The 14,931-nt window shown below is 33.1% G+C and overlaps 1 non-coding gene across 1 annotated transcript; it reads left to right on the top strand.

Moving 5' to 3' along the window:
- The first annotated feature begins 13,286 nt into the window (after window positions 1–13,286).
- Window positions 13,287–13,393, top strand: LOC131822947 (U6 spliceosomal RNA). The gene has a single exon (XR_009350409.1). It is a non-coding gene; the product is annotated as a U6 spliceosomal RNA (small nuclear RNA).
- Window positions 13,394–14,931: the final 1,538 nt, after the last annotated feature.

Raw genomic sequence — 14,931 nt, 5'->3', positions numbered from 1 at the left:
CCTGAGAGCAAAGAGTAGGACAAAGGATTTGAGTACTGTTAGTTTATCTGGGAGATTATCCAAGGTAGAGAAGAATGGGAAAGTGATACAGTGAACAAGCAACTTTGTCAAAGAGGTACATTGTTGATATAATTGTTGTGGATAGAAAATGAAGGCTTGCTTTTACTGAAAGGTCCTGAGAAACTTCTTTAAGTTGTCCTCATGAAGACCCGAAAACTGACAATTTTATCTATGGTTCTTATTTCCACTTCACTGAGAGCTGTCCTCAGAGGACATTAACTCTCCTACACTTTTGGGTTGTGTTGGAGACATTCTAAAATGAGAGATAGAACATGAGATGCTATCAGTGTTAAGTAACTGCAATTTCCCATGGAACTATCCACCACAGGTTTGGCTATAATCAGGTGTTGGGCCTTGATATCAGAGGGATTTGAGGCAGTATCATTTTAGGTTAATCATTATATCTGAAATTTCCAAAAACTTCAACTGATGAAACTTTGATTATAAATCTATAAATATAACAGTAAATCTACATGATTCAAATTATTTTCATAGAAATACACAAACAAAACATCAATTGATTAATATTTAAATATTACAAAATACTGAACTGAAAGAATTTGGTCATATAACAACATGTAAGAAGTAGAACTTAGGTTTAGGTTAGAACTCAGGATGCATTTGAGACTCAGTTAAGAAATTGAATGGAGGGTCGCCTGGGTGGCTCTGTGGGTTAAACCACTGTCTTTGGCTCAGGTCATGATCCCAGGGTCCTGGGACCGAGCCCCAAATCAGGCTCTCTGCTCAGCAGGGGGCTTGCTTCCTCCTCTCTCTCTGCCTGCCTCTCTGCCTTCTTGTCATCTCTCTCTGTCAAATAAATAAAATCTTAAAAAAAAGAAATTGAATGGATGCCTAACTATCTTATAGGTTTGTTAAAAATCAGTGACTTTGTGTTCACATGTGGCTATGCAGGAATTTTTAACTTTCTCTAAGAAGCTATTAGATTTGATTATATAATGGCAGTAAAGGATGGGGAAAAGCAAAGTACAAACCCCATAAAGACAAAGACACTGAGTATGAGAAAAGAGTAATAGATAAGAAGAATCAATGCATTTGAGGAAAGTGGGAATTGAAATACACAAGGATTGTTGATTTTTTATATGGAGAAAACAAAACTAGCTTGCAAGAAGGAAATAACAGAAGACATGTTGTGATGTGAGACAGAATCCTGGAAAAGGCAGTAACGTGGAATAAAGGAGTAGGGAGAGCATATCAGGTAATTTGGATAGGAAGGAGTTAGGAGATAATTGCTTGATAAATTTTATATGGCCCACTTAAATGCACAGATTTCTCTTCTTTAATTTATATGGAGAACAGGGTGTCCTTTCTCTTCCCTTTCAGAGCACCAGAGGTGTACTCTTTGAGACTGAAAACCTGAAAAGCTCAGGACTCAGTTGCTTAAGCACAGCTGAGAGGACATATTTCAATTAAGATTTACATTTTGCTGTAGGTAGTAGACTGTCAAAAGTGGTTTAACCATATTTTTTCATTTAACAAGAAGACGACAGAGAGTGTTTTCTGGTGTTGGTTCAGAGTCTTAAGAAAGTCAAGTGTACTATCTTAGAGGTTTTCATGGCTTTTTATTCACAGTTGCAAAAATTGCTGTTGGAGTTCTCACTATTAAGCCCACATTTCTGGCAGAAAGATAGAGGTAAAAGAGAATGATATCTTGTACGACTGATACTTTGTCATATGGTTACAATGTAACTAGAAAAGAGACAATAAAATATTTGATGTTGTTTTAAGTTTCCTTGTTGTCAATCCCTCAGTGCTTTCTGATATTAAAGGAAAAAGTAGATGGATATTGACCTGGCAACTATCAACACCTGTCAGTCTCTCTTGGATAACCAATATCTCTATAATCTCTTCTTCCCAGTAAAAAAAAATAAAATATATTCATAACCCACACTGTGCCATCTCAAGTTACTGCACCAAGATAAAATAACAATGATTTTCAGTTGTTCCAAATGGACAGAATACCCTTCCTTATGATATCATGTCTTATAAGATAGATAATTGCCTTGCTACCAATATACCCAGATGTGACTGTGGAAGAGACAGGAAAAAAATAATAATATTTATTTATTCCTTGGGTTGACCTTGTTTACACAGATGCATTACTATTAGAAAAGGTTGGTTTGGAACATTGGAATGAATTTACTTAATGTGTCTGTATGTAATTGGGTTGGAGGAAATTTTTAATTTCTACAAAAATTATTAGAATTCTATCTTATTCTCTTTTGTTAATTTTCACATGTTAACAAAACCAACGTTTTTGTCTAGAAGACAAGATCTTTAATCCTAACAAAACTCAATTTTTTCCTTCTTTTTTTTTAAGTTTGAGAGCCTCATGTTCTCTCATGCTGCTTTAAATACAACTCAAAAAAAAAAAAAGGAGCTAAATGTGGCAGTAAGACCAGACTTTTTATTTTATTTATCTTATTTTTAATTAAAAAATTAAAGATTGTATTTATTTATTTGAGAGAGAGAGAGCATGAGTGGGGCAGGGGGATGTAGCTGCAGAGAGAGACTGAGAAGTATACTCCCTAATGAGCAGGAAGCTCGATATGGGGCTCAATCCCAGGATCCTGACTGAGATCATGACCAGAGACAAAGGCAGATACATGTGCAAAATCCCTTTTTTTCTGGGAAACAATACTTTACAAGAGATGTTTGAAAAAGTACTGGGGAATCAACTTTAATAGGAGACACAAAAATTTAATTGACTTTTGTAAAGCTACAGGGATCCAAATGATGGGAATCCCAGCCCGTTTAGGTTGTGGACCACAGAGTATTCTTCTCTGTAATATTTTATTTTCTTCCATGTCTACTAACTCCAGTCCAAGTTCACTGATCTCTTTTTAGATAGTGCAAAACATGGCAAAGAATATCAAACAAGTGCCCAATATTCTACATTTATTACATCATTTCTAACATATAGAAGTGTGTTATCAAGGCTGGTTCTGTGAAAGAACATAGTTATGCTAAAGTGTGTTTTGTTCTCCAAGAAATTAAATGCATGATTATCACACAATTATAAAATACTTGTGTCAAGAATTTTTATTCAAAATTAATAAGAGAAGCAGATATTAAAACTAATTCACATGGTTATTTGGGATATAAGCAGAGTTGTGCAGCAGAAGTGCTCTGGACCCATCATTTGGGTTATAGAATTTATGTTTTCTAATGAAAAATCACTAACTTGCATTATTGTTAACAAGAATCTTGTGCATTACCATCAGTTTTCTACATTATAACCTCTTGCTCTACAGTTTGTAAATAACTTTGTCAATAGCAAGCTAATAAACGGGGTGACTCCAATGGATTGAGATAATCTCCAGAGTTTCTGCTACATAATGCCCAGGACTCCATTAAAAGGACACCTAAGAATTTACTTTGCCCAAAAATTTGATCATTTTTTTCACTGTCCTTTCCTATTTTCCAAACCTAGTCCTTTTGCTTCACCTTTCAGTCTATGTACAACCCTGTATCTGACTGACTTGTTAATTCTGGGAATGTCTTGCAGATTAATTTGCTTGCCAGAGGTGGTTCCTCTAATTGATGTCTAAGAACCCTAATTAATTAAGAAAACTTTTTTTTAACATTTTCATTGCTATTTATTATTATTATTATTATTATTATTATTGCTAATAACTCTATTATAAATAATTCACAAGGGCATCTTTCTGACAAAAGACAAAGAGCTGGCTACTAGTAATAAAAGTACATTTGACTCTGTCAGTGAAAGTGGTAAAGGGATTCGAGAAAATAAGGCAAAGCACTGGAATTATGTGTTAAAACTTTAAATATTATAGACACATTCACTTAATTTCTAATACTGTTGTTGCTTATAATTAAATAAAATGTTTTCCATGAACCATGCATTACAGCAAATATATTGTTTATACAGATTAAATTTTCATCAAAAGGGATGCCTGGGTGGCTCAGTTGGTTAAGCAGCTGCCTTTGGCTCAGGTCATGATCCCAGCGTCCTGGGATCGAGTTCCACATCGGGCTCCTTGCTTGGCTGGGAGCCTGCTTCTCCCTCTGCCTCTGCCTGCCATTCTGTCTGCCTGTGCTTGCTCTCTCGCCCACTCTCTCTGATAAATAAATAAAAAAATCTTCATCAAAAAATTGTAAGTGTATTTTATTGTAGGATCATGATCAGCATTTTGCAGATGAGAAAAGTGAAATTTAGAAAAGTATGTCTCTTAAAATCCCTCATACAATATCTGGCCTAGATAGAAGGATATACTATCACAATTGAGGAAGATAATTGAGATTACTTAAAATGATAAACTTTACTGTATAGGGTTTTTTAAAAGTTTGCCACAGATTCAGATTCTTTTAAAATACATATCTATTTTGTGTAAAGAGAATGCACTGAGAAGTAAAAAGAAAGTGATATATCAGTGCTACCAACTTATGGCTATAATATCATCACCTTATTTATGAAGAATGAAACAGTGTGCAATATTTAAATAAATTTAAATAAATTCCTATTTATTTTATATATTTATAAATTTAAATAAATTCCTATTTATTTATTATTAAAGAAATTCCTCTAACAAACAGTATGTTTTGAAAGTTGCTAGCAGTAAAGTGTTGTACTACATGGAAGTAATCAGAAAATATGATCTAAAATTCTGCTTTCAAGGGCGCCTGGGTGGCTCAGTGGGTTAAAATTCTGCTTTCAAGAAGCTATAACAGTAAGTACTGAGCATTAGCTATTATATGCTATGGATGAATAACTGAAATCTACATTTGAAACTAATGGTACACTATATGTTAACTAATTGAATTTTAAAAAGTTAATAAAAAAAACCCACTATTTTATAAAACAATATTCCCAACAGGCTCTTTTGCTTTAAAATACTCACTTTGTAATGAGAGTCATTACTTTTGTCTAGCCAATTCTTACATCACTGTTTATCCCTTCCCTGCTTTATCCCTTCCCAGTATCAATAAAGGCTCACTTGGGTTACCTAGAAGCCATGAGAAAGCTTGTAATAGATCTGGCTGGTTTTCACCAGCAATTTGACCACCATGTGCACAGGGAAGTCTATTGATAAAGGCTTTATTGCAATAAGTTGCAAATACATGGATGATTTTGAATTCTCTTTCTTGAGGTCTTGTTTCATGATAATAAATTTAGGGTGGCTTATTGGAATGGATGTTATTAACATATTTTCATAGTTCTAAGTACACGGAATTGTAAAATAGATTAATGAATGTGGCATTGCTGACAACTGTCCTCATTTTGAAATCAAATTACAGTGTACTAAGATGAGGAAGCAAAGCAGATTTGGGATTATGAGTGAAATAATTTAAAAAAGTCTTAGGGGTATGATCAGACTATTGGGTAATTCAGTAGAAAAATGTCAACTGATTGAGATTCAGTGTTCCGTGATTTCAGAGAGAAGTTAAGATAAATAAGTAACACGAAAAGACTAGGAAGCCAAACATAAGTGATTATTTTGTGCCAGGGTGTGTATACATCTGTTTATCTTCTTGCTTTACCACTAAGGTTGCTCCTAGAGGAGAGTTTAAATATGTGTTGGAGCTAATCTCTGTGGATTACACAAGAAACCACATCCTACAGCTCTCCCTGAAATACCCCTTATGATTTCAATGTAATTTGGTTTTTGAATTTTTAGAAATAACAAAATACTTTGCAAACTCATCTACTTTATTACCACCACAAGTGAGTCAGCTGACTCCACATTTTAACACAGTGACAGTCACAGAGGAATGGAGGAATGAGTAGAGTTATCAATATATGTGCTTTTAAGAAGTACGACAGGATAGCAGCTATTTCCAGGAACCAAAACATGGGTCAGCAGCTGTGCAGGAAAAGTGATGGAATAAATGACTCATTTCAGAGGAGTTCTATAACATATTAGTTCTATAATGTATCTTCAGCACCCAATTACCCGCTTTGATCTAAAGATAAGGATTTACAGTTAAGGTCCCATTTATGATTTGACTGGTAGGGTCTGAATCATGTTTACTATTGTTTTGACTATTACTTGAAACCTATAGTAATACTTGGGATATGTGTTGTGTATTCTGTGAACATGTGCTATTTTTAGATTAGATAATTCCTGTCTCGAACCCCTGTTAATTTGTTTGTTTTTATTTATTTGATAGTGGTTTCAGTAAATGGATATATCTGAAAAATTGCAAAGCCACTATTAAAATAAGTTATTATTATATATAGCATGGAATTGCACATTCCTCCTTTGAATCTGACAGAGCTTCACCATATCCTTAACAATTTGGGAAAAACATACTATTATTTTTCTTTATAAAATTTCTCCTGTTAGGCTGTGATGATTGTCATCAGCAGTAACTCCTCTGAAGGCTTTGTCAAAAGAGTTGAAAAAATTGGAAAGGTGTGAATGAAGCTGTTTGCTGAATATAAAGAAAAGAGCATTGAAGTACAATTCACACTCTTACTTCTCCTTCTATGCTTTCAGATGTTTGACATTTGAAAATTTTGCTTCTAGAAGAGATGCCCTATATAATTCTTACTTTAAGGAGCAAGTTGCTTTTATAATTTTTTTATTATTCTACCATTCAAGTATTTCCATTTAAATTAAATTCAATACCATTAAAAAAATATCAAAAGTGCAGCCAGTATTCAATTCCTGGGCTAAATAATTTTAGAAAGCTTTGTGTTATTGAACCTACAAGGTTTTTCTGTAATTTTAACTCTTTCTTTCTGTGATTTTTCCCATTAGTCACGTAAGTGACTGCAATATAACAGACATTTAGGATAAAGAAGGACTGAATAGAACAATCCTTGGCCTCATGAAGTTGAGAATCTAGCAAGGGAGTCAAACAATTCAATCATTCAGAGACAATTTATTGAGTGCCTGGCCTAAGATGAGCACAACAAAACCCCAGCCCAGAAGAATCATTTTAATGGGAGAGATAGATAATAGGTAAGCCAACTTTAAAAAGAAAAAATTCGTACTGATTTTTCTTTAATAGTGATGCATATTTGAACTAAATAAGCACATTTTAAAAAGAGCAGTGATTGAGAAGAGGTTTTGTAACTGAGTGGTCCGAAAGGGCCTCCCTGAAAAAGTCTGTTTTGAACAGATTTCTGAATAATATCAGCTAGGAAGCTGCGTAAAAATCTCAGGGATGGGTGATTTTTCCAGTCAAAAAACTGTAAAGTCTCCATAGTCACAATAGAGCTATAAGTTTCTCTAATAAAGTAACTTCTGACAAAGAATGAGAAGAAATAACTAACCCAGGTTTGAAAGAAAAGGGACAGACTTTCTATGGAATTCATATTTAATTAAAGCTCTAAAGGACAAAAATACAATAGAGCAAAATTCTGGTGACGCTGATATACCTAATGAAAGTTCATAAACAAGGTGTGAGTAGCAAAGAGTGTTTGGGAATGTTGGTAAGAACAGTGGGGAAGAGTCATCCCTGAACATGTTCTTAAATGAAGCAATTCTTGTGTTGTTTTAAAGGGTAAATTGGAGTTTGCCTAAGTGATTAGAGAAGGATGCCTCAGCTTATGGAAGTTCAAAGCCATAAAGATGCAGATATTTTCATGTATATTTGTTGTTGCTTCTAGTAATGGTGATCTAAAAACTCCTACTTAAGACAACTAAAAATCCAGACAAAATAGCTTTTAAAGTTAAAAATATCAGAATGATTATAAAAATAAGTGAGGGATTACTGGCCCAAAATATGAAATACAATGAGAGCCTAGAGATATATGCCCTGAAGCCATTTTAGATATGAGAGCATTTGAAACTGCTAAAACACACTGAGCTGTGTTTTTAATAGACTCTTGATACTAGAGAAACAAAATTCAAAATCCAGCAGCAATCAAATTTGAGGACTTTGGTACAACCCAAATTTAAGTTGAGATCTCCAAAGCACGAAGAGAAGCCGAAATAAGACTATAGCCTACCTTGCCTTCTGTGTAAACTGAGAAAGTCAATCACTGAATTTGGAGTATGATTGTCTTGTAGAGTCTCAGATATAAGAGAAAATCCTGCCAAGGAGGACCATACCATTATTATAGCTCTTAATTATCCCTACTAAATAAGAGTTTCAAATATAATGTCTTGAACATAGCAAAATGTAACAAAGCACACAAAGAAAAATCATTAACAAGATTTGATAGACAAAATGGGATTAAGTATGATGTTAAAATGATCAATAAAGATTGTAAAATGGCTTGATTGCTCAAAGAAATGAGAGGGGAAGCAAATTGAACAAAAAACTGAAACTAAAAATGATATTGAGAAATATTTTATAAATGAACCAAATGGACTCTAGAACTTTAAAGATATGACAGCTAATTTAAGATACCACAGGGGTGCCTGGTTGGCTCACTTAATTAAACCTCCAATTCTATTTCCTTTTTTTTTAACACTTTAATTTTATTTTATTTCTTTCATTTTGGCTCAGGTCATGATGTCAGGGTTGTGAAATAGAGCCCAGAGTTGGGCTCTGTGCTGAGCCTGGAGCCTGCTTAAGATTCTTTTCCCTTATTTTTCTATCCCTCCCTGCGCTCTCACTTGCTTGCTCTCTCTTGCTTGCAAATAGATAGATAGATAGATAGATAGATAATAGACAAAGCAAAATAAAAGCAGATTATGAAAATAAATATAAAGATTTTGAAATGAAAACAAGTTCAAAATAAAATAGAGAAGACCTACACAGCTAAAAGTTCATTCAGAAAATCTACTATTAAAGAAGTCAGTATGACACAATGTTAAGATATCAAAAGATTGGAGCATGTACTTTACAGAAAGGGTAATCCAAATGGCCACTAATATATAAAAACTATTTATCTTTATTATGAATCTGGAATTAAATTAAACTAAAAATAAATTAAAACCTAAAATGACATACTATTACACACTTACCATATTTGGCAACAGTAAAATTGTCTTGCAAGAATGTGAAAAAATGAAAGTGCCCATAATAAAAACATTTGAGGTAAGTTGGACAATATTTAGAAAACTTAAAAATAAAAATAAAAATTTGGTCCTAGAAATACAACATGGAACTAAATGAATATTTTCACCAGAATATGCAAACAGATGATTATAGCTATTTCATTCATAACAGCAGATCAGTAGTGGTCTATTTGCACAATGTTACATTAAATAAGAGAGAATATTAACAAACTGGGAGGAGGGGCTAGGTTGTTATCATAAACAGATCTTCTATGGTGCTGATTATGTTCTATTTCTCAAAATCTTTAAGTTAAAAAAGTTTTCAAATTTATATCTAGATAGATAGATGATAGATAGACAGATATCCTAGAAGCTGCAATGCTAGGCTAAGACCAGGCTTTAAAGGGCTTTTCTATACTCTACTAAATACTTGAAACCATTCATTATATCATAGCTCAGTGTTCAAATCTCCATTTGTTTCCTCAGTTTCCTAATATTTATCTTAAGGTGACCTGATCCAGACTTTTGATCACCTTTGTCTAAATATTTCTATTTTAACAAAGTCCTTTTGAACACTCAGAGACTAAAACTTAGAAAAATACTCTGATTGTTATCTCACTAGAGTGGAAAATATATAGTTACCCATTAACTAATGATATCCATGTCTACTTTAGATCCATGACATTTTTAATTCTTGGGAGCTTTTGGTTAAATGAAATTTTTAAGCTTCCTTTAAATGAAGCTTTAAGCCATCACCACATGAATAAAATTAAAGAACTAAATGAAAACAGGCCAAGTATTTACAGAGTAATAGAATGTGCAGTGGAAAGAGTACAATTCTGAAATCATAAAGCCTAAATTAGTGAGATGCATCTTTACTAGCCATGTAATCATAAACCAGTTATCTAAATGTGTTAGCCTCAGTTTTTTCACCCATGAAATGGTGATGATAATACTTATTATGCAGAGTTGTTGTGTGGATGTAATGAAGCATGGAGCATGAGAGTCTCATATTCCATGCTAAAATGATAGCTATTTTTATACTTATAATAATTCTAATAATAGTAATTAAATTGTTCAAAATGGTAATATTCTTTATATTGAGGCACTGTATTGACTATTCATAGACACATTTACCAAAATAAATTTCATTTTACTTTACCCCCTCTGAGGATATATATTCCCTAATTCAATATGAATCTCATTATGAATAATAATTTTCATAATAAATATGCTGATTTTTCTTCTATTTATTTTTAGGGAGGTATCCTTTACTGTTGAACATAAAGAAACTTAAGCAAGTCTGTCTTATTCAAAATTTGCATGCTGCTTTCTTATGAAACTAGATTATAGAGTTGTATGAAATAAATTCATGCAGTTAAGACATTTATGTTTGGAAAACTGGGTGGTCAGTTTAGTATTTCAAAAGAAGATTTTAAATTTAAACCTTAAAACTTTGCTCTTTCAGCCTTATTTATAGACCATCCTACATGCTTCATAAGTACTCCTTCATTGTAAACTAAGTAATAGTGTTTGTCACAGTGTATATATCGAAAATGGATTTTATATTCTATTATTTCAGAGTTAGTTGCAGTTTCTACTTCCTTAGTTCCTTTTTTGAAAAATAGATTAATTCTACAAAAAGTTTTTTCCAGCTTTATTGAAAAAAATCGACATTATAATTTGTAATTTTAAGAAATGATTTCTTATAACATTGCAAACTTTTAACATTGTGTAAATTTTGTACAATTTGATAAATTGGTATACATCTTTATTGCAATATATTCTACATAAAAATGTTAATACATCTACTATCTCGTATAGTTGCCACTGTTTTTTATGCATGTATCGTAAGGAATTTTAAGATCTACTCTCTTAGCAACTTTTATGTATATAGTACAGTAGAGATAAACTTCAGAGGTCTTGTGGGTTTTGTTCCAGACTGCCTCAATAAAGTGATTATCTCAATAAACTAAGTCAAATTATTATTTTTTTTGGTTTCCCGGTGCATATAAAATATTATGTTTCCCAGTGCATATAAAAAATAAACACTATACTGTACTGTTCAAAAGCATTTTGTTTTTAAAGAAAAACAATGTATATACCTTAAGTAAACTAGTTCTGAGTTTTCAGTGGGTCATAATTACTGATCACAGATCACCATAACAAATACAATAATAATGAAAAAACTTGAAATATTGCAAGAATTACCAACATGTGACAGAGAGACACAAAATGAACAAATGTTGTTAGAAAAATGGTGGCAGCAGACCTCTTTTATACAAGATTGCTATAAACTTTCAACTTGTAAGAATGTGATATATGCAAAATTTAATAAAGGGAAGCACAATAAAAATGGTATGTATATATTATTTACTATGATAATCATGCTGTACATTAGATCCCCAGAACTTTTTCATATTATAGTTGCAAGTTTGCACCCTTTGACCACCTTACTCCACCCCAGGTTCACCCCTTGTCAACTCAACTCTAAGTTTCCATTAGTTTGCCTTTTCCTCAGATTCTGTATGTAAGGGATATCATAATACATAAATTAAAAAAATATATAACATCTTTGAAATATTTCACTTAGTATAATACCTTCAAGATCCATCCATGCTGTTGTAAATGGCAGTATTTCTTAATTTTTCATGGTTAAGTAGTATTCCATAGTATATATTTACCATACTTACTTTATTCATTCATCCATTAATGGATACTGAAGTTATTTCCATCTCTTGCTTAGAGTTAATAATTTTATAGTAAACATAAGAGTGCAGATATGTCTTTGAACAGTGACTTCGTTTCCTTTAGATATATACCTAGAAGTGGGATTACTGAATCATATGGTAATTTTACTTTTAATAATATGAATAATCTCCATACTGTTTTCCATACAAATTTATATCCCTATCACAGTGCATAAGTTCCCCATTTTCCCCAATATTTACCAAAATTTGTTAGTTTCAATTTTTTGGTAGTATATATTCTAATAGGTAGTAATATCTTGTGTTTTTCAGAGGTAAACAACAACAACAACAACATAATGACTTTGCCCTGAGTTTTTTACGTTGAGCACTTTTTAATGCTCCTGTTGGTCATTTATATAACTTTTTTGAAAAAAAAAGTCTATTGAGACCCTTTTGCTATTTTTTTAATTATATATTTTTTTCTATTTGTATCTGTTGGTTATTAACCTCTTTTCAGATATAAGATTTGTAAGTATTTTCTTACATTCTGTGGATTGTGTTTTCATTCTCTCTTTTTTTTGGCAATGCAGAAACTTTAGTTTGATGTAATACCATTTATTTATTTTTGCTTCTTTTGCTTGTGTTTTTGGCCTGGTATCCAAAAACTATTGGCAAGACCAATGTCAAGGAGAATTTTTCCTATGTTTTCCTTTAGGAAATTTAGTTTCATGCATCACCTTTAAGTCTTTAATCTATTTCAAGTTAAGACTTATGAGTGATATAAGGTTCCAGTTTCATACTGTTTATGTGACTATTCAGTTTTAAATATCATTTATTGAACAGACTATCTTTACCCATTACATATGTTGGCCCCTGTCAAATATTAGGTGACTGTATGAAAGGATTTATTTCTGGACTCTCAATTCTGTTCTACTTGTTTATTGGTCTGTTTTTATGCCAGTATACTTTATTGCTTTGAGCATGAGGGCTTTGAATTATAGTTTCAAATCAAGAAGTGTAATTTCTCTTCTTCATTCTTTCTCAGAACTTCTTTGTTTGTTGTCTTTTATGGTCTCATATAAATTTTAGGATTCTTTTCTTACTTCTGTAAAAAAATAATATTTGATTTTTTAAAAAGATTATTTATTTATTTATTTGACAGAGAGAGATGACAAGCAGGCAGAGAGGCATGCAGAGAGAGAAGAGGAAGCAGGCTTCCTGCTGAGCAGAGAGCCTGATGCAGGGCTCGATCCCAGGACCCTGGGATCATGACCTGAGCCGAAGGCAGCGGCTTAACCCACTGAGCCACCCAGGCGCCCCTAACATTGGATTTTTGATAGGAATTGGATTTACAGATGGCTTTCGGTAGTATGGACATTTTAACAATGTAATTCTTACCATTCATAAATATGAGCTATCTTTCCATTTGTGTCTCCTTCAATTTCTTTATCAATGTCATAGTTTATGGAGTACAGATCTTTCATCTTCTTAGTTAAATCTATTCCTAAGTATTTTATTATTTTGATGCTATTGTCAATTAGATTGTTTTCTTTATTTTTTCAGATAGTTCATCATTAGAGTGTTAAAATGCCCCTGTCTTGTGCTTACTTTGGCAGCACATATACTAAAATTGTAATGATGCAGAGAAGGTTAGTGTGATCACTGAACAAGGATAACATGAAAAACTGGGAAGCATTCCATATTAAAAAATATGAAACAAAACAAAATTCTTGTCTTTTATATATTGATCTTGTATTTGGCAGCTTTACTAAATTTGTTTATTCAAATTTTTTTGTGAAGTTTTTAGGATTTTTTAACATGTAAGTTCATGTTATCCAAAAAAAAATTTTACTTCTTCCTTTTTCTTTTTTTTTTTTTTTTTTTTGGAGTCTCTTATTTCTTTGGGTTCCTGTTTCTCTGGCTAGGACATCCAGTACTATGTCAAATGAGAATAGTGAAAATGGACACACTTGTCTTTTTTCTTATCTTTAAGGGGAAAACTTTCAAACTTTTTTGATTGAATATGAGATTAGCTTGGGCTTGCAATATGTGTTTTTTCTTTAATGGGTTTTTTAAATTATTTTTTAAAATTTTTTATAAACATATAATGTGTTTTTATCCCTAGGGGTACAGGTCTGTGAATCACAAGGTTTACACATTTCACAGCACTCACCATCATCACTCACCATAGCACCTGCCCTCCCCTATGTCCATACCCCCACCATCCTCTCCCAACACACCTCCCCCCAGCAACCCTCAGTCTGTTTTGTGAGATTCAGTCTTTTATGGTTTGTCTCCCTCCCAATCCCATCTTCTTTTATTTTTCTTTTCGTACGCCCGAAACCGCCTATGTTGCATCTCCACTTCATCAAATCAGGGAGATCATATGATAGTTGTCTTTCTCAGATTGATTTATTTTGCCAAGCATAATACCCTCTAGTTCCATCCACGTCATCACAAATAGCAGGATTTCATTTCTTTTGATGGCTGCATAGTATTCCATTGTACATATATACCACATCTTATTTATTGATTCATCTGTTGAAGGACATTTAGGTTCTTTCCATAGTTTAACTATTGTGGACATTGCTGCTATAAACATTTGGGTGCATGTGCCCCTTCAGAATGCCACGTTTGTATCTGTAGGGTATATACCCAGTACTACAAGCACTGGGTCATAGGCTAGTTCTATTTTCAGCTTTTTGAGGCACCTCCACACTGTTTTCCAGAGTGGTTGCACCAGCTTGCATTCCCACGTACAGTGTAGGAGGGTTGCCCTTTCTCCACATCCTCGCCAGCATCTGTCATTGACTGACTTGTTCATTTTAGCCATTCTGAAAGGTGTGAGGTGGTATCTCATTCTGGTTTTGATTTGTATTTCCCTGATGCCGAGTGGTGTGGAGCATTTTTTCATGTGTCTGTTGGCCATTTGGATGTATTCTTTGCAGAAATGTCTGTTCATGTCCTCTGCCCATTTCTTCATTGGATTATTTGTTCTTAGGGTGTTGAGTTTGATAAGCTCTTTATAGATTTTGGATAGATACTGGCCCTTTATCTGGTATGTCATTTGCAAATATCTTCTCCCAGATAACTTCTGACAGTCATCTTTTGGCTTTGTTAACTGTTTCCTTTGCTGTGCAAAAGCTTTTTGATCTGATGAAATCCCAATAGTTCATTCTTGCCCTTGCTTCCCTTGCCTTTGGCGATGTTCCTAGGAAGAAGTTGCTGCTGCTGAGGTCAAAGAG

This window comes from Mustela lutreola, chromosome 1 (assembly GCF_030435805.1).
Source record: "Mustela lutreola isolate mMusLut2 chromosome 1, mMusLut2.pri, whole genome shotgun sequence".
Classification (NCBI taxonomy): Eukaryota; Metazoa; Chordata; class Mammalia; order Carnivora; family Mustelidae; genus Mustela; species Mustela lutreola.
The sequence above is the reverse complement of the archived record's forward strand: the minus strand, read 5'-3'. Positions and strand labels throughout refer to the sequence as shown.